The sequence below is a fragment of the Balaenoptera borealis genome, assembly GCF_965194805.1.
Source record: "Balaenoptera borealis genome assembly, chromosome: 6".
Classification (NCBI taxonomy): Eukaryota; Metazoa; Chordata; class Mammalia; order Artiodactyla; family Balaenopteridae; genus Balaenoptera; species Balaenoptera borealis.
Genome location: NC_138863.1, coordinates 74,768,462 through 74,793,072, shown reverse-complemented (window position 1 = coordinate 74,793,072; position 24,611 = coordinate 74,768,462).

Sequence of the window (24,611 nt, the reverse complement as noted above, 5' to 3'; positions counted from 1 at the left end):
ACCAAAGCTACTATTCCCCATTTCTCTTGAGGTCAAAGAAGATATTTAGAAGGACAATAAAGCACTTCCCTTGATTTGGAAGTGAAAAAAATGAGAATCACAATTATCAGTTTCTTTCTTGATAACTTGCTTTTTACATTACAGGACACACCTAATAACAAAAGATATGGGAAAGTAGTGGGAAACTATAAGCAAGAAAAATTAGAAAGCACACAGCAAAAAGTTGAAGATACCTTACTTCTAGTGAGTGTTTTAAATAGAAAGAGGAAGCCAATGAAAAGGTAGAAAATTTTAATTAGAGAGATGGGATAATATTCCAGGAAGCTGCAGACATTGGTTATAATCAAATCTGCCAGAAATTCCAGAAAGATGGAGGGTTACAAAATCTGACAATTTACTTGAATTTGATCTCAAAGAGAGCACCAAGACTATGAAATCTTCAAGAGTGCAATTTCAGGAGTGTAATAAAAGTTAGGAGATTGTCCATAGGAATAAGAGGGTAATAGATGCTTAAAAATGAAGGCGGTTTTAGAATCTGGCAGTGAAAAGAAGTTCAGAAACGTGACCTGTCCATGAGAGACAACAAAGTATCAAAGTGAATTTGTTGGATAATGAGATCTATACATAAATTTGTAAGCAAAAATAAGGAGTTTCCTCTGGACAAGGAGAGCTTGAAGACAAGGCAGAGATGGGAAAATTGACAGAGGAGAAACTGAACAAAAGGGAAAGCAATTAAGAGCGCAAGTAGAGGGGATAACCTTTGAAAGGAGAAGGGAGAAGTCTTTGAGACTAGAGAGAGGAGGCATAGAAAGATATTTTAAAGTGAAGCAGTTGAAAAATGAGAAAGATTCCCTCTAATAACCCCCACTACATTCGTAAAGTATTAGGAGAGTTTTTGTTGAGATGGCAAGCAGCTTGGGGACCTAATTCAGAGACTGATGATTTGCAGAGATATTTTTTTCCCAAATTAAAAGTTTAATGTAGTTCATTAAATAAAATAACAGTGAAACAAGCTTAGCTTTGTGTTAGTTTTTTGTTTATATGCAAATTCATAGCTACCACCTAACCTCCTTGTAAATGCCAGGACACGCTAATATAAAATCATTCTTTTTAAAAAATGAATTATGATCCCATCCAGAAGTGCAACCCATGTATCAACTTGGACTGACACAATTGTTTTTATTTCTAATAAAGGCCTTCATTTACTTAAAATGTCGCTCCCTAGGTATTTTATTTCTCTTTTAAACATGTAAGACCATTGCTGTAAAAAAAGGAAATTACACTGAATCAAAAGCCATTGAAAGTATTAGTTGGAAACTTGATAGGGTTACATAGAATTTCAAACTTGAAAATGCAGTAAAATTTGACTCCATCATAATAACCACAAGAGGCAGATCAATATGACTGAGTTAAGGTCTGTTCTATAAATCATTGTGTGGTGAATGAATTAGGAAAAAGATAAGCTGTAACCAAAATGGTGCAGAGTGAGACAAGAACACTCCTCCCTGGAATTAGCTTCTAGTCAAGTTCAGCTTGGGTCTGCAGTAATGGAGAATTATATGTTGTGGACTGTGGGGTGTGACACATCTACTGACAAGGCTGACCTACGCATCTTGGATCCTGGGTTTCTAAGGCAAAGTTCTTACTCTTTATGTAAAATAGCAACACAAAATGGAAAACAGATTACAAATGTAAGCCGAAGTTGTATGTGTGACTGTTACGTGTGAAGTTTGCTGCATGGCATTATACATTCATAATGTAAGGGCTGTGTGTATGTTAATGATTTTTATTGCCTAAATTGTTCAGTTCAGTGAAACATTTGTTTAGCATTGACTACATATAAAGTTTTGCCTAAAAATTCTAAGGAAATTCAAAGATGGAAGAGACCGGTCCCTGATTTCCAAATGCTTAGAGTGTTCTGGGTGGAATAATACAAGTATCTTTTTTTTTTTTTTTTTTTTTTTGAAATTAATCATAGACTGAAGGCTCTGTTCAGAATTATTACGAAGGTCCAAATAAAATTTTATTGAAACATGGGAGAAGAAAAATTTATACTCCCATTAACTTTAATAAAATGTAGTGTTAATTTTTTCAATGTTTTTTATCTTTGCATTATTATAGATTAGTATAGTATCTGCCTGATGCAACTGAGGCATTAAATGATATTTGATTAAGTAAAAATTGAGGGAGGAATGCTAAACGCTTTTAGAGAGAAAATAAGATTCATGGATTTAATCACACTATTTATGGATTCCTTTCTACTGGAGATATAGCACTTGATAAGATGGTCATATAGTCACAACTCTTGTCCTCATGTAGCTTCTAGTCTGGCAAAATTTGAATGTTGAAGGCTTTAAATAAAATTTTAGTCACTGCAATACAATGAAAGTTTGAAATTTAATGTTGAATGACCCACCATGACCTTGAGTATTAAATTGAGCAAAGGAAAAAAAAATATTTAAAAAATAAGAGGCAGTTTAGGCATGGCAGAAACAGTTCCAGGAAGCATTGATTAAGATTGAGTCTTGTAATACCATAGTTAAAGAGTCAAGCTTTATGCTAGAAAGGGGACAAAAAGACATCTGAGAGAAAGAATAAAACCCCATTTGTGCTTTGTTCACGTGGTTTAAATTTTAAAGTTTTCCGTGGACACTAGCCAATTTTCATTTCCTATTAAAGTAGTCTTTTTTGAGGATTTAGAGATGGAGGAGCAAAAGATGTGACTATAGGAAGCAAAGTAAGTAAGTTTGTCTGAAACGTAGAGTTAAGAGTGAAAGGGTGGAAATGCAGTAACAAGAGAAAATTCACAACAGATAGTCTTGGGTCAGATCACAAAAAGCCGTAAATGCCATGCTAAGGAGTATACACTTGATCTGATCAGATGTAGAGTTTGCAAATATTTTATCCCATTCTGTAGGTTGCCTTTTTCAGTTTTTGTTGTTCTTAGCTTTTTTAACAAGAAAATGTACTGACAAAAATAGGGTTTGGGGAATATTAGTGTGCAATTCTTGACCGGATAGACTGGAAGGAACTTTGAGAGAAGTAAGTCAGGATCATTTTGTACCATTCCAGAACCACGACAGTGCCAGGTTCCACGGGAATATTGGCTATCTGGTTTGTTTACAACTCTGTACTCTGTGGTATGCAATAAATAGTTGTTGACTTAATGAAAGGTCATGTTTCCCTTATTGGGAAAGTCTGTAGTTATCAACTTCAAGTTCAAAATAGGACTTTTCGATTAGGAGTTTTGGAATTTATGTACTAACAGTATTTTCCATTTAGAATGCCTTGGGAAATTTGAAGTCTACTTATAATCCCTGATGTCAGTGAGAAGAAAAAAACACTAATTTACAATTCATTTTTCAGCCATTATTCTACCCCATGCGTGGGACTAATAAACATTAGGTTATAGGTGGCAAGCATGTTGATAAGGGAAAGAATAGCAGATGAATTGTGGCTCAACACTGTTATTAGTCTCAATAAATAAAGTATTTTGAGATAATTCGGAATTCTGAGTTGCTATAAAACAGTAGAAAAAAATTGGATGTTCTTAAATTTTTTTTGCAGAAAAAGTAATTTTTTTAACTTTATTAAGGAATAATTGACAAATGTAATTGTATGTATTTAAATTGTATACTGTGATGATTTGATATACACATACATTGTGTAATGATTACCAGGATTAAGATAATTAACACATCCATCACCTCACATAGTTAACTATTTTTTGTTTGTGGGTGGTGAGAATGCTTAAGATCCACTTGCAGTAACTTTCAAGTATACAATACCATATTATTAACTATAGTCACCATGCTGTATGTTAGATCCCCAGAACTTATTCTTCTTGTAACTGAAAATATGTGCCCTTTCACTTATATCAACCTCATTTCCTTATCCCCCCAGCCCCTGGCATCCACCTTTCTATCCTCTGTTTCTATGAAATCTGCATTTTTTATAAAGATTCCACATGTAAGTGATACCATACGGTATTTGTCTTTGTCTGACTGATTTTGCTTAGCATAATACCCTCCAGGTTCATCCATATTGTTGCAAGTGGCAGGATTTCCTTCTTTTATATGGCTGAATAATATTCTGTTGTGATATATATACTTTTTTCCTTATCCATTCATCTGTCAAAGGACATTTAGGTTGTTTCCATATATTGGATATTGTGAATAATGCTGCAGTAAACATGGGTGTGCAGATTTCTATTCAAGATACTGATTTCAATTTCTTTGGATATATACCCAGGAATAGGATTGCTGGATCATATGAGAGTTAAATTTTTAATTTTTTGAGGAACTGCCACACTGTTTTCAATAGTGGCTGCACCAATATACATTCCTACCAACAGTGTATGAGATTCCTTTTTCTCCACATTCTCACCGATACTTGTTATCTCTTGTCTTCTTGATAGTCATTTTAACAGGTGTGAGGTGATATCTCATCATGGTTTTGTTTTGCGTTTCCTTGATATGCTAATCATGATTAGTGATATTGAGCACCTTTTTGTATACTTATTGGTCATTTGTGTGTCTTCTTTGGAAAAATGTCTATTCAGGTCCTTTGCCCATTTTTTAATTAGTTTATTTACTCTTTTGCTATTGAGTTGCATGAGTTCTTGATATTTTGGATATCAACCCCTTTTCAGATGAATAGTTTGCAAATATTTTATCCCATTCTGTAAGTTGCCTTTTCACTTTTTGTTGTTCCTTAGCTGTGCAGAGGCTCTTTAGTTTAATGTAGTCCCACTTATTTATTGTAGGTTTCATTACCTATATTTTTTGTCTTATTAATAATTTCTTAATCAGTAATTTCTCTAAGAAATTTTCACCAACATCAATGTTAAGAATATTTTTCCTATGTTTTCTTCCAGGAGGCTTACAATTTTAGGTCTTACATGTAAGTCTTTAATCCATCTCGAGTCAATCTTTGTGAGTAGTATAAGATAGGGGTCCAGTTTCATTCTTTTGCATGTGGCTATCCAGTTTTCTCAAAAGCATTTATTGAAGAGACTGTCTTTTCTCCATTGTGTGTTCTTGGCTCCTTTGTCAAAAATTAGTTGACTGTATATGAGTGGGTTTATGTTTGGTCTTTGTATTCTGTCCCACTAACCTATGTGTCTGTTTTTATACCAGTACTGTACTGTTTTGATTACTATAGCTTTGTGATATACTTTGAAATCAGAAAGTGTGATGCCTCCAGCTTTGTTCTTTCTCAGGATTTCTTTGGGTATACAGGATCTTTTGTGGTTCCATACAAATTTTAGGATAGTTTCTTCTATTTCTCTGAAAAAATGACATTGGAAGTTGGATAGTGATTGCATTGAATTTGTAGGTTGCTTTGGGTAGTATGGACATTTCATAGTCCAATTAAGTTCCAAGTTAAGAACATAGGCTATCTTTCCATTTATTTGTGTCTTCTTCAATCTCTTTCATCAGTGTCTTATAGTTTTTAGTGTACATGTCTTTCACTTCCTTGGTTAAATTTATTTCTAACTATTTTATTGTTTTGATGCAATTGTAAGTGGCATTGCTTTCTTAATTTCTTGTTCAGATAGTTTGTTGTTAATGTATAGAAATGTAACTGATTTCTTTATTTTTTCCTTTTAATTTTTCCCAATCTCCCAATTTATCATACCACCCCCCCCCCACCACTTCCCCCCCTTGGTGTCCATACGTTTGTTCCCTACATCTGTGTCTCTATTTCTGCCCTGCAAACTGGTTCATCTGTACCATTTTTCTAGGTTCCACATATATGCATTAATATACAATATTTGTTTTTCTCTTTCTGACTTACTTCACTCTGTATGACAGTCTCTAGATCCATCCACATCTCTACAAATGACCCAATTTCATTCCTTTTTATGGCTGAGTAATATTCCATTGTATATATGTACCACATCTTCTTTATCCATTCATCTGTCGATGGGCATTTAGGTTGCTTCCATGACCTGGCTGTTGTAAATAGTGCTGCAATGAACATTGGGGTGCATGTGTCATTTTGAATTATGGTTTTCTCTGGGTATATGCCCAGTAGTGGGATTGCAGAGTCATATGGTAATTCTATTTTTAGTTTTTTAAGGAACCTCCATACTGTTCTCCATAGTGGCTGTATCAATTTACATTCCCACCAACAGTGCAAGAGGGTTCCCTTTTCTCCACACCCTCTCCAGCATTTTGTTGTTTGTAGATTTTCTGATGATGCCCATTCTAACTGGTGTGAGGTGATACTTCATTGTAGTTTTGATTTGCATTTCTCTAATAATTAGTGACGTTGAGCAGCTTTTCATGTGCTTGTTGGCCATCTGTATGTCTTCTTTGGAGAAATGTCTATTTAAGTCTTCTGCCCATTTTTTGAATGGGTTGTTTGTTTTTTAAATATCGAGCTGCATGAGCTGTTTATATATCTTGGAGATTAATCCTTTGTCCATTGATTCGTTTGCAAATATTTTCTTCCATTCTGAGGGTTGTCTTTTTGTCTTGTTTGTAGTTTCCTTGCCTTGCAAAAGCTTTTAAGTTTCATTAGGTCCCATTTGCTTATTTTTGTTTTTATTTCCATTACTCTAGGAGGTGGATCAAAAAAGATCTTGCTGTGACTTATGTCAAAGAGTGTTCTTCCTATGTTTTCCTCTAAGAGTTTTATAGTGTCCAGTCTTACATTTAGGTCTCTAATCCATTTTGAGTTTATTTTTGTGTATGGTGTTAGGGAGTGTTGTAATTTCATTCTTTTACATGTAGCTGTCCAGTTTTCCCAGCACCACTTACTGAAGAGACTGTCTTTTCTCCATTGTATATCCTTGCCTCCTTTGTCATAGATTAGTTGACCATAGGTGCATGGGTTTATCTCTGGGCTTTCTATCCTGTTCCATTGATTTATATTTCTGTTTTTGTGCCAGTACCATATTGTCTTGATTACTGTAGCTTTGTAGTATAGTCTGAGGTCATGGAGTCTGATTCCTCCAGTTCCGTTTTTTTCCCTCAAGACTGCTTTGGCTATTCGGGGTCTTTTGTGTCTCTATACAAATTTTAATATTTTTTGTTCTAGTTCTGTAAAAGATGCTATTGGTAATTTGATAGGGATTGCATTGAATCTGTAGATTGCTTTGGGTAATATAATCATTTTCACAATATTGATTCTTCCATGTAACTGATTTCTGTATGTTGATTTTATTTTTAGTCTCAATAAATGGAGTCAAGGTAATTAAATATTCTGTTGCTATTAAAGCAGTAGAAATAACTGTATGTTTTTAAAATCTTTTGATAGAGAAAGTAATCTTTTTAATATACTTCTGTTTCATGTGTTTGAACTTTGTTCCTTCAGTAGAGTAATAACTTCTGGAAGAAGTTATGGTGTCTTCCACATCCCTGTACAAAATCTGTAGTCCCAACTAAGTGTTTCTTATTAATGTATACAATACCAACACACTCCATGTGAAAAATTCAAATACTTTTGCCACCTGATTGCTTTTTTTTTTTAACATCTTTATTGGAGTATAATTGCTTTACAATGGTGTGTTAGTTTCTGCTTTATAGCAAAGTGAATCAGTTATACATATACATATATTCCCATGTCTCTTCCCTCTTGCATCTCCCTCCCTCCCACCCTCCCTATCCCACCCCTCTAGGTGCTCACAAAGCACCGAGCTGATCTCCCTGTCCTATGTGGCTGCTTCCCAGTAGCTATCTATTTTACGTTTGGTAGTGTATACATGTCCATGCCACTCTCTCACTTTGTCACAGTTTACCCTTCCCCCTCCCCATATCCTCAAGTCCATTCTCTAGTAGGTCTGTGTCTTTATTCCCATCTTAGGTTCTTCATGACCTTTTTTTTTTCCCCCTTAGATTCCATATATATGTGTTAGCATACTGTATTTGTTTTTCTCTTTCTGACTTACTTCACCCTGTATGACAGACTCTAACTCCATCCACCTCACTACAAACAACTCCATTTCGTTTCTTTTTATGGCTGAGTAATATTCCATTGTATGTATGTGCTACATCTTCTTTATCTATTCATCTGATGATGGACACTTAGGTTGCTTCCATGTCCTGGCTATTGTAAATAGAGCTGCAATGAACATTTTGGTACATGACTCTTTTTGAATTATGGTGTTCTCAGGGTATATGCCCAGCAGTGGGATTGCTGGGTCGTATGGTAGTTCTATTTTTAGTTTTTTAAGGAAGCTCCATACTGTTCTCCATAGTGGCTGTATCAATTTACATTCCCACCAACAGTGCAAGAGTGTTCCCTTTTCTCCACACCCTCTCCAGCATTTATTGTTTCTAGATTTTTTGATGATGGCCATTCTGACCAGTGACCTGATTGCTTTTTTAGGTGGAAAGATGATATTTGTTTCATTATTATGCATATTTGTACAAGTAAAATCCAATTTCAGAAAAACACAGTAAAAATAACTAACATTTATTGAATGCTTACTATGTGCCAGTTGTTTACATAGATAAATACATTTACTGTTCACATCAATATATGAAGTAGGTGCTGCCATATCCCTGTTTCATAGATGAAGGAACTGATACAAAAAGAGGTTAAGTAAATTGTCCAAGAGGACACAGTACTAAAAATGGTGAGGAGGGATTTGAACGCAGACAGTCTGATTTTAGAGTCGTACTCTAAACCAGCAGTTGGCATTTTTTTTTTTTTCTGTAAAGGGCCAGATAGTAAATATTTTAGGCTTTGCAGGCCATATGGTCTCTGTCGCAACTACTCAACTCTGCCGTTTAGTGCAAAGCAGGCATAGATAATATGTAAATGAATAAGCATGGCTGTGTTCCAATAAAACTTTATTTATGGACACTAAAATTTGAATTTCATAAATTTTTATGTGTCACAAAATAGTATATTTCTTTTGATTTTTTTCCAACCATTTAAAAATGTAAAAATCTTTCTTAGCTGTGAGCCATATAAAAATGGGAGGGGGTGACTGGTTTTGTCCCACAGGCTATAGTTTGCTGACCCCTGCTGTCAACCACAGTGCTATTTAGACTCTAGAAAAAGAATGCAGAACTACTTAAAAATCTACCTAGGCTCCATTATTCATGAAGGGATTTGGGACATTTAATTTTTCTGCTAAAGTGAAGAATAGGAGAAACTGCTAAGTGATGAGTTTGGGATAGACCTAAAAATAATTTATTGGATGTAGTAGCTACTAAACCCCAAAACAAGTTCCTGAGGATGACTGTAAGATCTTCTTATGCCTATTACTATTTTCCTCAGGAAAGACTATTTCTCAAGGAGATGGCCCTTTCTTGGGATTTAGTAAAACAAGGATTGCAGACAAGCGGTAATCTTAACCACAAGTTGACAAACCATGTGTGGGCCAAATCTAGCCTGCTGCGTGTTTTTGTCCTGCCTGTGAGCACTACCCCAGCAAGCTAGCACTAAGAGCCGTGGAGACCCAGGGCCAGGTAGGAGGCATGGAAGGATCCTTCCCCAAGCCCCTTTCGCACCCAGCGACTACCTCCCCAGTCACACCTTGCCACTGCCCACGTCCTGTGCCAATTGCCACCTACATGTCGGGGACTCTGCTTTGGCAACTGGTATGCACCAAGTGGTAAAATCTCTGTCTGGTGAATGGCCTCACCTCTGAGCAGCTGTCCAAGTTGAGATGGTACACTGGATCTGGATTTCACTAGACAGTGACAGCGACCGTGGCAGCCACCTATCCCACTGCCTGCTAGGTCCTGCCCCCTTAGTCGAGTCCATCATCAACCTGAGATGGTCTTCTTCAGGCAGCAGCTGGTCACAAAGTGTCCTCATTACCTGGAATACCCACCCCGGGCAAGTGGGACAGGGGTATTCTCTCTTGTTATATAGATACCTGCATTATACTCTTGATTTTGCCTCTTGGCCTGCAAAGCCTAATATATTTAATATCTGCTCCCCCAGCCTCCAAATTGCTGACCCCTGACCTAGATCACGACAGGGACTACAGATACAAAGAGAAAGAGGGAAAGTATGGGGAAGTTGAGATTTGGCAACAATTTAGCTCATTTAGTATTTCACTCGATGAAAGGAAAACTGAAGCTTAAGTAAAATATGTAACTAGAAAGCAGTGGGACTGACAGTATTTCTCCATGATCGTGTGTGACAAAATGTGATTGTCTTTCAAAATGGCGCCCTCTGGACGCTCTTCATGAAATTTAACAATGTTGCCATTGCTGTAAAACATTTTGGCACTTTTCCATTGGAATTGCTCTCTGAATTTACAAGTTGCAAAAGATTATCTCAGGGAATGTCTTGTCGAATTTTAGAGTTGAAAGGACATTTGAGATTAGCCTCATTGTCTTATAGTAGTTACACACCTTCTTCAACCAAAAAGGTTAGTTCCCAGTTGACCATCCGTCTTGTTAGTAATACTTGCCTCCGTTTGACTCTTTTCTAAATTAATTCATTATTTCAGGATGAAAGACACGTTACTGTCAAGGATAGTGAAAAGAATAAACCATATGTTGTGAAAGTCATTTTAAAAGAGGAGATAAAAATGTTCTGAGTGGAAAAAATGATCATTTCTAGCAATGGTCAGTAATTTGTTTGGCTGTATAAATTCCAGTGACTTTTCTTTAAAAAAAGTCATCTTACTCTATGATTAAGCAAAATGCCTTGAATTCCTTAATATTAGAAAGTTTTTTGAGTTTAATAACTTTCAATTACAAAATAACTAAGTCTATCTTAATTCATCTTTTCTCTGAGTATTCTGCATTGCCCAATAAAATACATGTTTTAAGATAAATACATAAATATAAATATTTGTCTGAATTATAAGTCAGATTGAATTTTAATAAAGATAGACAAAGAGGGAATGTCAGTATGATCACTGTATTATTTTAAGGACATTCCTTTTTTTCCCCCACCACAAGGATGGTAGCTAGATTTTTTTAAAAATTTCACAGAGATGTGCCACAGAGAGCAACCAAATATAACAGCTCCCTTTCACAACCATGTGGAAGCAACTTGCTTCCTGCCATTTCTCTCATGATATTCCGAAGTGAAAATGAAATACAGATACTATCAAACTGTGGCTATGACAGATGAAAAAAAAAGATACTTCTGTTTTACTGAAGTGCATTTGTTTTCCTCCTTCATTCTACAGGAAGCATTACAAACCCACAGAGTCCCTGAGAGATGGATTTTACTGGGAGGCAGAATGCTAACTTTGCTCAAAGATGTGTAAATGCCACGTGCCCAGATGGTCCTTTTGCCTATTCATAGGGAGAGGCTCAGAAACACACATGCAACTTTCTGTGGTCAGTCATAACAGATTTGTTCTAAATAAGCCACACTGTTTTGCAAGATGGCAGGGAACTGTCAGGCTGTATTTTAAGCACAAATGTTTCTGCCAGACAGACACAGCGTATACCATGTGCTTCAGGAACACACACACATGTGTCATTGATCTGAGGACAGAATACAGACCTTGTGTTGTCATTTTACAGCTCAGATCAATAAGCCCAGTTGTGTAAGCCCAGTGCAGTGTATCTCCTGCACTGCACTGGCCTTCAGTGACTCAAGGATTTCATGTCAATCATAAAAATTATAGATAGAGAAAGATAAGTAGACAGGTAGATAGATGGACAGATGATCCTTCTTACCTCTTGCATGGTAATGACCCTTTGCCAAGCCTGATTCTGCACATTGCCCCTGAAGGGGGTCATTGTGTTGGGTGAGGGGTCTAATAGTCTTTCACCTAATTTAATTTACCTCATTCCTTTTTTCCATTGAGTCACTTTCCATTGACATTTTAATAAAAGTAAAACTTAATGAGCAACTATTTACATTTGACATTTTGTGTGTTATCAGGTAGATTATCGTTCTTAGAAATTTACAATCTGAAATAGATATTCCAAGATAGAAAACTAGTTAGTTAACAGAGATTTGTTTGAAAAAATAGAAGCAACAATTTGTTGCAAAACCTGCCTTTCAGAGGTTAACGGCAATTTCAGGTAGGGAACAAGAATAATTTATAACTGAGTTGGTGACCACGTGGGGAAAGAGCCCTGGGACTTCTAGTTCCAGGTATTATGGCACTGGTGACTCCCATAGGATTTGTCCTGACAGACGTACTTCAGAGGTGGGCAAGCTGCAGCCACATTAGGAGACGTGACTAGATGTGAGGAGTGAATAAAAGGAGCGTTGGACTAAGGAGGGGAAAAAAGCATGTTGCTCAATGCAGCTAATTAATTAATTAACTACTTAATTACATCCCAACTCACTCCAGACAGAATTAGCAGGAGCTGACAAAGATACATATTCTGAACTTGATGGTGAATAAGGGAGGAAGATAAATGAAGGTAGGGCAGAGGAAAACAAGTCAGATGTAAAAATGGTACTTAAAATATCTGCTCCAAGAATTTTGCCAGAGCTGGCTTGGAAATTTGACGTTATGCTTTCTAGCAGTCAGACAAGAGAAATAAGACCAGTTGCAAGTTCCATAGTGTCCAACAGGTAAAAAGATGCTAGTTTCTTAGGTTAATTCCAGCTATTTCTGATATGAAGTCTCAAAGAAGTTTTTCTCCTGGCCCTCATAAAAAGGACACTGGCGTGTAAGAAGCAGTAGTATCTAACAACATGCTTGTAGTAAAAACTTCTCTTAGATTTTCTAAAAAATAAACTTTCTCAAATTTAATACAGATATAGCCTCAAGTTCAGCAAAAACAATTCTATTCCAAACTTTAGTGGCCCATTATTTAAAGATAAAGTTGAGTGCCTAGAGGTATGGATGAACATGCAAGTTTTAGACAATTCTCATAAATACCTTTTCTGAACTTAGGTGATACCAGCTAGAACATAACACACACATACCTGAATAAAAAACCCCTCACTGTCATGGCCAAGATTGTCACTAGCAAATAACATCATAAGGACAAATGGCCATTTGGAACTTCAGTTTTGAAAATAACTTTAATTTGTTTTGACTGTTTCAAAGAAAATGTGCAGTATGACCAAAGACATCATTTCTGTTATGTCACTGCAGTCAACATCGCACGATTGAGAACCAGGAATGGAAATTTGGAAATGTTGGGTACACAGAGCAGAAATTAAAATATGACATCTTAATAAATTATTTTCAAACCAATCAGGAAATCCAACAGTATATTTGCAGCCTGCAATGCTAATATCAAACCAGGCCTAAGGCATTTCCTGGGGGATTAATGACCAGAGGGAATTAATGGCCCTTGGCTTCACCTCAGGCCATCCACTTTCCCAGCCAGTCATTAATCCTAAGAAATGTCCTGAGCCTCAATCATTACAGCTTAATTGAGATGTCATGAAAAGGGTTAAAGAAGTTTTGACTACTTTACTACATGAATACCAGCAGTGAAATGCATTTAGAATCCCTGTTAAAAAGACATGTAATTGCCTCAGATTCTTTATATTATCATAACTCTTCAAAATTGATTGGTTTTAGGTTTATGGAAAAATATGCAAATTAACAGAGGATATGACACACATTTCTCATCGTGGGAATAAAAGTAGTTCACACAGAATTCATTTGATTGAGTTTGATTACTGAACAAAATCTAATTGTTTTAGATACATGATCAGACTTTTCTGGAGATGCATATTGTAGGAAAGAAGTATTTGGCATGTGTGATTGTCAGTTTAAATGTGTCTTGTTAAACAGTTGGTTACTTGGGGGTCCATCATTGCTAGGGAGCATGGTTATTGGTTATCAGGAACTACTTATTCAAAGTAAACAGAATGAAAGAAAGGACTCCTTTCTTACTTAGGATGAGCATACAGTTAGCCTATGTGAAATAGGGGAAAAGACCAGCAACTTCCGTCTCAGCATTTTGGAACCCTATTTCCTAAGCAAGGTCTCAAATCAACTTACAAGGATGCTTCATTTGCATAAGAATCTGAAGATACCAGACAAAACAAGGACAGGTGGAGAATGATCAAATAGTGAGAGTAGCCAATCAGAATCAAAGAACAATTGGAAAGAATCCCAATAGGGAATCATTTTTTGAATCCAAATATGCTTCCCAATGTAGAAAGGGAAGAAAATTCACTAGCAACAGATCTTAAATACACATCTGCTTGTATTCCCTATAGCTCTGACCCTGGCTGCCTGCCAACCAAAGGGGCCCCTCTTAAATTCTGATCATTAATGACCACATGTTACCGGACAAGCAGTGTCAAGAGCTCAGCAATTTGCAGACTTATATTCTAAGTCTTCTATTTCTAGGTCTTTTCTCAGGACCATGGTGTACCCATTTTTCAAGAAATAGTCATGTTCATTCTGCCATATCCTTGAACACTAATTGTCTGAGGGTGGTGATGGTGGTGGTGGTGATATGTGTACGTGTGTGTGTGAGCGTATGATCAAAGAAGGAATATTGACAGTGGCTTTCAGCGTTGCTCTCAACAAATCATCTTCTGCAGTGGCTCTGAGTCAGTTAGTTGCCCACTCGCTTTTGGAATATCTGTGTTTCAATAACACCATGTGGGAGGGTTTCAGAATTTTAATTGTGTAGTTGGATGTGAGTGGGATTTTTCTTGTTGCCGTAAATTGCTGACTTGAGCCTAAAACTGAGGAAATAGAGATGTTAGGTATCCCCTGCTCCAAGGAGAGCTGACTACGGTAGGGGCCAGCCCAACCCCTCAGGGTTTATTATTAAGAAGCCTATTGGCTAATTTTGATATCTCTGTTCAACACTCCGCACCCCAACTCCACACCCACTAGGCTATTAAAATATAACTAAAAGGCAGGGTAGAGGAAGAGGCGGGGAGTGGTCTGGGTCGTCAGGAGTGCTGTGATCCCCACAACACCAAGCCAGGGAAAGAGAGTCCAGGAGATTCACCACCCTGGGATTGAAAATTCCTGCAAGGCTGGCATCTCATTCCCTAGTCAGACATCTGTGTGGCCAGTGGACTTGCTGATCTACCCTGAGCCTACCTGAGCAACAGAAAAGGGAACTGGAGAGAAGTGGCAGTGCAGAGAGAGAAGTGAGTGAGCTGTGGTAAGAAGGCAGGAGTTTTTCTTTAAGGGACACTTCAGGGGTGCTATGAAGGAGATCGGCTGAGCTGTCTGGGTAGTGTCCAGGCCACAGGGGAGTTTCCCTGCCACTGTGGGGAGATCTGCTGGCGACTGGCGGCACACACATCCACACACTTGCCTGGAGCCAGCTGGCAGTGGGATTAGTGAAAGCTTTGACTCAGATATGAGCTGAGAATTTTAGACTGGCCTAGACTGGACTTTGAATACGTTGAAAGGCAAGAAACTAACTGGATCTTTCCAGGATACTTAACTAGTGTGCGAGAGAAATTCAACAATATTTCATGCTTATACTTCTGAGTTACCATAGTGCAATAGATTGGTTACTCATGTAATAGATCCCAGCATGCCTCCTGATGGCCTCTCTATGTGTCCTGGACGCCTATCACTCTGTAACTCTTAAGGTCATCAGTTATTGTATTAACAGAATATGTAGTTAGATTTTGAAATCAGAACATCAGACAGTTTATTAAAAGATTTGTCTGGTATCCTTTGTTTATAAAATTCAATTGGTGATCTTTATTAAATCCTTTGTACATTTACTAGTGTCCAGAAGATCCTGAAGTATAATTAATTTTAGCTATAACAAATGAAATGATCAAAGTCATTAATTATTAATTAATATTATTAGCTATTAATTATTAAAGCCATTAATCTTGCTCTTCAAGTTGCTCAGGCTAAAATATTAGAGTCATTTTTAATGTTTTTTCCTTCTGTCATCTTCATGTTCGATATATCAATAAATCCTTTTATTTTATATTCCAACCACTTTTTTTCTTAACTCTCTTCACTGTTGTCCTCTTGGTCTAAGGCACTGGTGATTCTCCCTTGGATTACTGCAAGAGACACTTAGCTGATTTCCCTACTTTCCACTTTTGCCTTCCTTCAGTTTATTTCCACCCAGCAGCCAGAGCAATCATGAAAAGTAAATCATGACACTTTTCATGTTAGAATTCTCCAGCGTCTTTACGTTACACTCAGAGTGAAGACCAGAGTCCTTGCAATGGCCTTCAAGGTTCTACAAGATTTTTGTACTCGTCTCTTCATCTCTCTGATATGATTCCTATCACTCTCCCTCCTTGTGGTGTCCTGACCTCCCACTCAATTTCTGTGTATTCTGAAAGCAATAAGAGCTAATATTTATTTAGATCCTACTATGTGCTGGACACATTCTGAGTACTTTCCCAATATCATAGAGATAGCAAGTGGTGGAGGTAAGATTTCACCTCAGGCAGACTGAGCCCAGAGCTTGGACACGCTGAATTTTTATACCGTACTGCCACCTGGTATGTATGTATGGAGATGGTCTATGTCTAAACAGTCAGTGTTTTCCAGTAACTAAAACAGGATTTAAGAGGTAAGTAGAACCAGCTTCATATCCTGGTTCCTCCTCTTCTTAGCAATGTGACCTTAACAAATTACTTAACTTCCCTGTACTTCAATTTCCTTACCTAAGGAATGAGAATAATAACAATTCCCTCACAGGCAAGGGTTAAGTAAGAATATAAATAAATGTTCTTAGTGCAGTCCCAGACAGAGTATGTACTCAAAGCTTTGTAAATTATTATTATACTTATTTAAATATATATTTCCAAAGAAAATTAATTTTCCCATTCTCAAGGCTCTTACAATGCTTCAAATTGAGACATTTGGGAATCCATATTAAAATGGCTTCTGCTCATATTAAAGATTTGTAGACAGTTGAATGCATCTACCACATTGTTAAACTGAAGGTCAGGAAAGAGGAGTGGTTATTACTTGTAATTCTTCAAAGGATATCCAGGAATACGGACTCCTCCTTTTACTCGTTGCAGACAATTCTTTCCCTAAAATAATAGTTTACATTAAAGCTGACAAATATACTCTAAAATTTTATCTTGATGCAAATTAAAAGTAGCAATTTATAATCTGGGATAGCAAAGTTTATAACGGAAACAGCAACTGAACCTTAAATAGGGCATTATGTACTCAAAACTGGTTTTTTTAGAGGGGGAAAAAGTGGCTATAGGGGCTACTCAAGAGGCTGGCATAGGTCTGTGCAATCTGAACATCACGATTATAACTAAACATTTGTTATATTAGAGTCAATGGGAACTAGATTATAAATGGTAAACTAGTTCTTTAAATGACCTTTACATGACCAGAATATGTTTTTTTGGTAGAGCCTCTTTAATTGTCATATTACTTCAATACTAGCGTTTCCTTTAATTCATATTTGCTGTACTAGTTAGCCAAAAATCCCACTTTCAGATTCTTCGGTGGTCCTTTGCCCATCTTGATATCTCTGTAAATTTTGAACCCATTGTGAGTGATCTGTAAATACTTGATTAATTGTTGGCTCGCTGACTAATGATATAACATTGTTCACAAATATTAGTGTCTCTGTCTCAAAATGTCTAATAATACACACACACAGACACTACTGTTTTAAGCACTCAGTGTACATTAGCATATGATAACTCATTCACCCACACGAAATTCTTCAGAAGTAGACAGTAATATTATTTCCATTTTACAGATGAAGATATGAAGGCTGAGGGAAAGTGGGTGTCATGTCTATGTCACACAGCCAGTATATGGCTAAGTTGGGATTTGAATCTGGAGCGTCTGGAACCAGAGACCACATTTCTAACCACTATAGCATGGTGACAAAGCAGCCCAGATACACACGTGTTGTGGCCAAACGTCAGGATTAACATCCATCTTGACAATGTGTCTCCTAAGTATCTATTAGCATCGCTAATGCCTGCTCTCATAACTGTGTGGATCACTGTTCGTGATGCCTTTTAATTCTTTGCTTTGCTTTGACACAGCCCACATGTCTATTTGACCCCCTCCACTGTACTATTTTTTTATATTCCTTCCATCCTCAACATTTCCCCAAAGTCTCTTTAGCATGCAAGCTGCCTTTTCACTTTTTCACATGATTTGATGAAATCTAACTATTATAACTTTTTGTTTCCTTCACTTTTCTTTTTGAAAGCATAGTCACAAGGGATTATATCTTTATACAGTTATCAAGTTATATTTACTAAACACCAGTATTACTTATAGCTATTATTCAAATCTTTAAGGATTTGAAGGGATTATCCAACTCTCTGAAGGGCCTGAGATCCCTTTTGCTTAAAAATGTAGCAATAGGATGTAGTATTTCCATAGCACCATTCTTTGAGAGCTCTGTAACCCATGCCATTGATCCTTAAAATATCCCTGCTCGGTATAACTAGCAGTATTCACTTTTGTTTCTGTAAAATAGAAATAATGAGGCAAAGAAAGTAAAAGTCCCTTTCTTATAGTTAGTTATGTTCTTAAACTCAAACAACTCATTTTATTATGAAGCAATTAGAAAATATCATAATCAGGAATAGGAAATATTGATTAATATTTTTCAAAGTTACATAAAGAATAGTGGTATCACCTTGTAAAATATCTGCTACATACCTATCTTTGGGCAAAAGCGTGGAGATGCCTAGAGACAATAGTCATGTAAACAGGGCCAACATGACTACCATGACTACAAGAATCCACCCTTTTATCTTTTAGTGACATAAGCATTTTGACTAACATCCTCAGTTTCTTTAGGGATGATGATGGTTGATTGGCTTTTGGCTGGTTGATAGAAGCTTTTTAGAGATAACTTTATATTGGCACACAGTTAGATGTCGTCTTTACTAGTGCACATTCTTCTAGATCTCTTTACTGGTTTCTACTGCATTTATTCTTAATAAGAGCTAAAATGGGTTAGATCAATAGAACTTCCCTTTGAAACTATTCCATTTAACACAGCTTCTCTTAGATGACAAAACGGCTGGTTGAAAAGTGGAAATACCCCTACTCTCAGCTGTTTTATTAGGTGATTCCAAATAACTGGTTATATTGGTTGATTAATTACTTTCTTCCTGAGATTGAGTGAAAGTATAAATAGAAAGAAGTGTTAGCTCAGTTCAGTTTGGGTTTAGAGTATGTTGATGAGGAGCATACATAGTAGTATAATTTGAAGAAGTTCTCTAAGTTATTTGGTTTAAAGTGCACAAAAAAAATAGTTGGGTTCATTTTGCTTCGTTGGAGCAACAATTTTTGCAGTGTGGTTTAGTTTCTGATTTACAGTTTTATTCTACCCCATTCATTGGAATTGACCAGACTGCTCTTGTTAGCATTTCATCTTCTTAATTTCTCTTTTTATTCACTTCTTACAATTTGGGATTTTTTCATTTGCTTAATTTTTCAGTATATACATGCAAAGTTTTAAGAGCGATATTAAGGTTTTGTCTTTTTTTTTTTTTAATGGCATTACTGTGCAAAGTTGGTATTCTTTTTTTTTCCTGTCTTTCCATTTTACTCAGTTGCAGATGAGCTGAAGAAGCAGATGTTTGGTGTCAGTGATTTTTAAAAAAAACAATTCTCACTTAAAGGATTAAAAAATTTTTTAAATACAAAATGGAACAAGATATTTAACCCTTTCTAACATTTTTCAACTATGGAGTCTATTTATGAAAGTTTTACATATCCAAATTTATTGCTTTGGATACTTTTGTTCCTTCTTATTTAACCAAGGACAGATTTAGTGGAGCAAAATATAAAACTGCTTAATTCTGACAGATAGGCATATTGTTCCTCGTCCTGTTGCTCAAGTAAAGTCTTCCTAAACGATTCTTGACTTCTATAATCCTTTAAATTCACTGAAGATATTTAAGAGCACAAGCACTTTGTGTGTGGTTTATTTTGGTTTATTATTACTTAATAAAAGTAAATAAAAGACAAATAACATAATCCAAACAAAATGTCTGTCTGATTAAGTATTTTTTGTGCCCAAATTCAAAGTTCTTTTCAAATTAGAGCAATAATCTCAACTAAATTATTTGCTAGATTGTTTAAAAGGGAAATAACCAGAAGAAGAAAAACTATATATTCATTTTTATTTTATAAAATATGTATGTATATGTATACATATATACACATATATACATTTAAAGGTACATGTTAAATCTTGCGTTTCTTCAATGACAGGGTGGTACATTATCACAATGGCCTATTCACGAGTCCTCACAATGACAACATCATAGAATTTACATCCTTCCTCCATCCAAGTAGCAAAACATACTGGCTTGAAATATTCTAGTTTAACTTAAACATCATATACCACCTATACATTAATTCAGACTTTTCCCATTACTATCAAATCTCCCAAGGCAATGGCAAAATACGATAACATTCAGTAGAAAGAATTTACAGAGGTCAACAAGCTTGAGTCCTAGATGACATTCTTACCATGTTTCTCTTTAGATGTTAAAATTAATTTTTATGGCAAAGGATTAGTGTTGGATATAATCATCACTAACTTTTTTCTACATGAACACTGGTATAATAAGCATGCTACCTATAGAGCTGTTTTGAATATTTGGAGCTATGAGGCTACCTTCTCTTTCTTTATGTAGCAGGGAGAAGCCTTTCACAATCTTATCTTCCAAACTTCGAGGGAAGTTCAAGGAGAGCTTGCATTGCCTTTTCCTCTTATAAATTATTTTATCTCAAATACAGTGACCACCGGAATGATAGCTCAAGCCAGCCAATATACTACTAAATTAGTTACACCAAAAACAAACAAAATATCCTCCACTTAAATACAAATAAGAATTTATATCTACCTACACCACTTCTAGTAGTGAGCCCACAGAAATTAACCTCTGCAGAAAATTGCTTTTTTTCTCACTCAACATACAGGTTCTTTATTTTCATAGGAAGGAGATATATATAGGTAGAAAAAAATGCAAAATCACAGGTAGCCTAAGACATGGTCATTCTTTGGTATAATGGTTCATTCAACAATAATTCCACTTAAAATTTCAATAAATGTGATTACTGAAATTTTTTGGCAACATAATGATAATATTTCTTTTCTGTTATTTAAGTTTAGGGAAAATCTACATAAAGATATAATTTCTGCTGCTGATTCTAACAAATATTAATCTGTCAAAATTATTGACACCAGAATTTTATAAAGAAGGAATAATAACTCCAATTCTATCTATTTGTTGAGTGCTTATCTGAGCATGACACTGTTCTAAAGGCTTTACAGAAGTTAGACTAAAAACATAGGACTTGCTCCCATTTTAGAGGAACCTATTGCTTCCCAAGAGCTTAGCGAGGCTTCCTGTCTGAAAGAAATCACCTCACCCAAGTGGAGCACCTTTGATTTTTTTTCTTATATGCAGTTTCTTCTGATTGTAAAAATAGTATATGCCCTCTATGGAAAATTTATAAAATTTTACTCATAATAGTCCCTCTCAGAGGTAACTACTACTACCGTTTTAAGAGATGCTTTTTTTTTTCTTCATTCTTTTTTCATTCCTCTTTATTCTTCCCTCTTCTCCTCCCCACTCTCCCCTACTCCCTCTTTTCCTCTTCCTTCACCTCTCTATATATAATGTTCTCTTATTTTCAGTTAACTTTCTGAAACATTTCCCCAGATCTTGTTTACATGTGTGGGTTGCTTTTTCTACATATTTTTAAATTTTGCATAATAGTCCATCAAGTAATCATTGTACCTTATTCCAGGTACCAGAATCTTCTTTTCAGTAACCATGCACTTTGTAATCCTGGGGTAGCATATCAGTGACAGAGACTATTCTGGGTTAAGAACCTTCAGAGATTTTTGTGATTACATGATGATTGCTGGACCATGGGAACTAGGCTGTAGATGGCTCCTAGATCCTACTCAGCTGACGTGGATGCATAGTTATCCCTCAGAGACAAATAGAAAGACTTTTGGGACGTGGCACCTACTTGTTTTGAAATGGGTTGGAAGTGTCTTTGAACATACGAAGAATTTTGTTGAGTCAAAGAATAAAGTGGTTTCTATTATTATATTGAAGTCAAGTTGATGTAGAAAAGTGTGTACAGATGTTGGGTAGCCAACGTCTGGACCATAGTGATTATTATACTACTATCTTTTAGCGTCAAACCCGCACTTCAATATTCTGCTTTCTGATACTGAGGTTGAACTCATTTATTGTTTGCCAGTTGGTCCCCGTTGTATTTTGCCAAAAAGAAGCACTGGAGACTATCTGTAAGTCTGGATGGGTAAAAAAGACTTACTCTTTCCTGTTTGCTTCTGAGTTCAGTTAGGTGATAGCTCTTCAACCTGGTAGTGACAGCTGATTCCTTGAGTAGCGGTTGATTGCAGTTTGCAATTTTTCTAAGCTATTAAAATCAGCCTCATTATACTCCTCTCAGAAAACTCAGCATCAACCAGACCATGCTTTGTCTTTAGAAGACTGAGTCTCAGTCCAGTGGGACTTCTCCTTCAAGCTCTTAAACACCAGTACTAGCTGAGAAGTGGTCTGTCCTCAAAGGTCCAAGTCATCTCCACAGGCTGTCCTCCTAGCACCTGAGCTTTAATGATTCCCTTTGGTCCCCAGCCTAGGTGTAACCACAGAAAGTGTCCCCCTTTTGTCTTTTTAGCTTTCTAAGAACCACTTAACAATTGTCTCATTTTTTTTCTATTAAAATAATTGATGTAGTTTCTGTCTCCTTAAAAAACCCTGACCTATACAATGGTAGTTGAAGATAATAAAATGTATGGCATCACTCAAGCTACCTGAATTAAAGAAGAGATGGGGGCTAAGAGACAAATCGGAGGGGACAGAGGACAATTTGCCTGTGAGGATAATCAGAGAGGTAAGAAGTGAACTAGTATAGTAACAGTTGAGAGAGAGTCAAGGAGTCATCAGTGGAGCCATGTTGCAGAATATCCAGCTAGGTTAAGAATAAAATTATTTTCTGGAACTCTGCATCCTTGATGACTCTCATTACAATGAAGGTGGGGAATTGGTTTCAGGACCCCCATGAACCAAAATCCACAGATGCTTAAGTTCCTGTATAAAATGGTATGGTATTTGCATATAACTTACACACATTCACAGAAAAAGAAAATTACAGGCCAATAGCCTTGGTAATAGATGACGCAGATGCAAAAATCCTCAACAAAATATTAGCAAACCAAATTCAATAATACATTAAAAGGATCATACACCACCATCAAGTGGAATTCATTCCAGGGCTTCAAGGATGGTTTAACATTTGCAAATCAATCAGTATAATACACTGCATTAACAAAATGAAGAATAAAACGTCATATGATCATCTCGATAGATGCAGAAAAAGCACTTGACAAAATTCAACATTTATAGTAAAAACACTCAACGAAGTGGGAATAGAAGAAACATATCCCAACATAATAAAGGCTACGTATGATAACGCACAGCTAACATAATACTCAATGATGAAAAGCTATAAAAACTTTTTCTCTGGGGCTTCCCTGGTGGCGCAGTGGTTGAGAATCTGCCTGCCAATGCAGGGGACACGGGTTCGAGCCCTGGTCTGGGAAGATCCCACATGCCGCGGAGCAACTGGGCCCGTGAGCTGCAATTACTGAGCCTGCGCGTCTGGAGCCTGTGTTCTGCAACAAGAGAGCTCGCGATAGTGAGAGGTCCATGCACCATGATGAAGAGTGGCCCCCGCTTGCCACAACTAGAGAAAGCCCTTGCACAGAAACGAAGACCCAACACAGCCATAAATAAATAAATAAATAAATAAAATTAAAACAAAACAAAACAAAACTTTTTCTCTAAGATCAGGAACAAGACAGGGATGCCCACTTTTGCCACTTTTATTCAACATAGTATTGGAGTCCTAAACACAAAAATTAGGCAAGAAAAAGAAATAAAGGTCATTCAAACTAAAAAAGTAGTGAAGTGTCACTCTTTGCAAATGAGATGGTACTATATATAGAAAACACTAAAGACCTCACCAGAAACTGTTAGAACTAATAAATGAATTTAGTATAGTTGCAGGATACAAAATCAATGTATAGAAATCAGTGACATTTCTACACACTAATAACAAGCTATCAGAGAAACGAAGAAAACAATCCCATTACAACTGCATTAAAAAGAACAAAATACCTAGGAATAAATTTAACCACAGAGGTGAAAGACCTGTACTCTGAAAACTATAGAACACTGAGGAAAGAAATTGAAGACAGCATAAATCAATGAAAATATATACAGTGCTCATAGATTGGAAGAATCAGTATTGTTAAAATGTCCATACTACTCAAAGCAATCTCTACAGATTCAATGCAGTTCCTTCAAAATACCAGTGGCATTTTTCACACAACTGGCCCAGGCCACAGAGCAACTAGAACTCTCAAACATTGCTGGTGGGAGCATAAAATGGTATAAAAACTTAAGAAAATATTTTGGTAATTTCTTATAAAGCTAAATATACGTTTATCACATGACCTAACAATTTGACTCCTAGGTATTTATCCAGAAGAAATTTAAAAAATAACAAAAAGACATGAACAAATATTCGTAACAGCTTTCTTCATAATACTAAAACCTAGGAACAACCCAAATGCCCATTGACTGGTGAGTGGATAAGCAAAATGTTATATATTCATATAGTGGAATATTATTCAGTAATAAAAATGAGCAATACTCTGATAACCACCTGAGCAAAAAAGCCAGACACAAAAAAAGTGTGTATTTATGATTTTGTTTATATCAAGTCCTCGAAGACTCAAAACTAA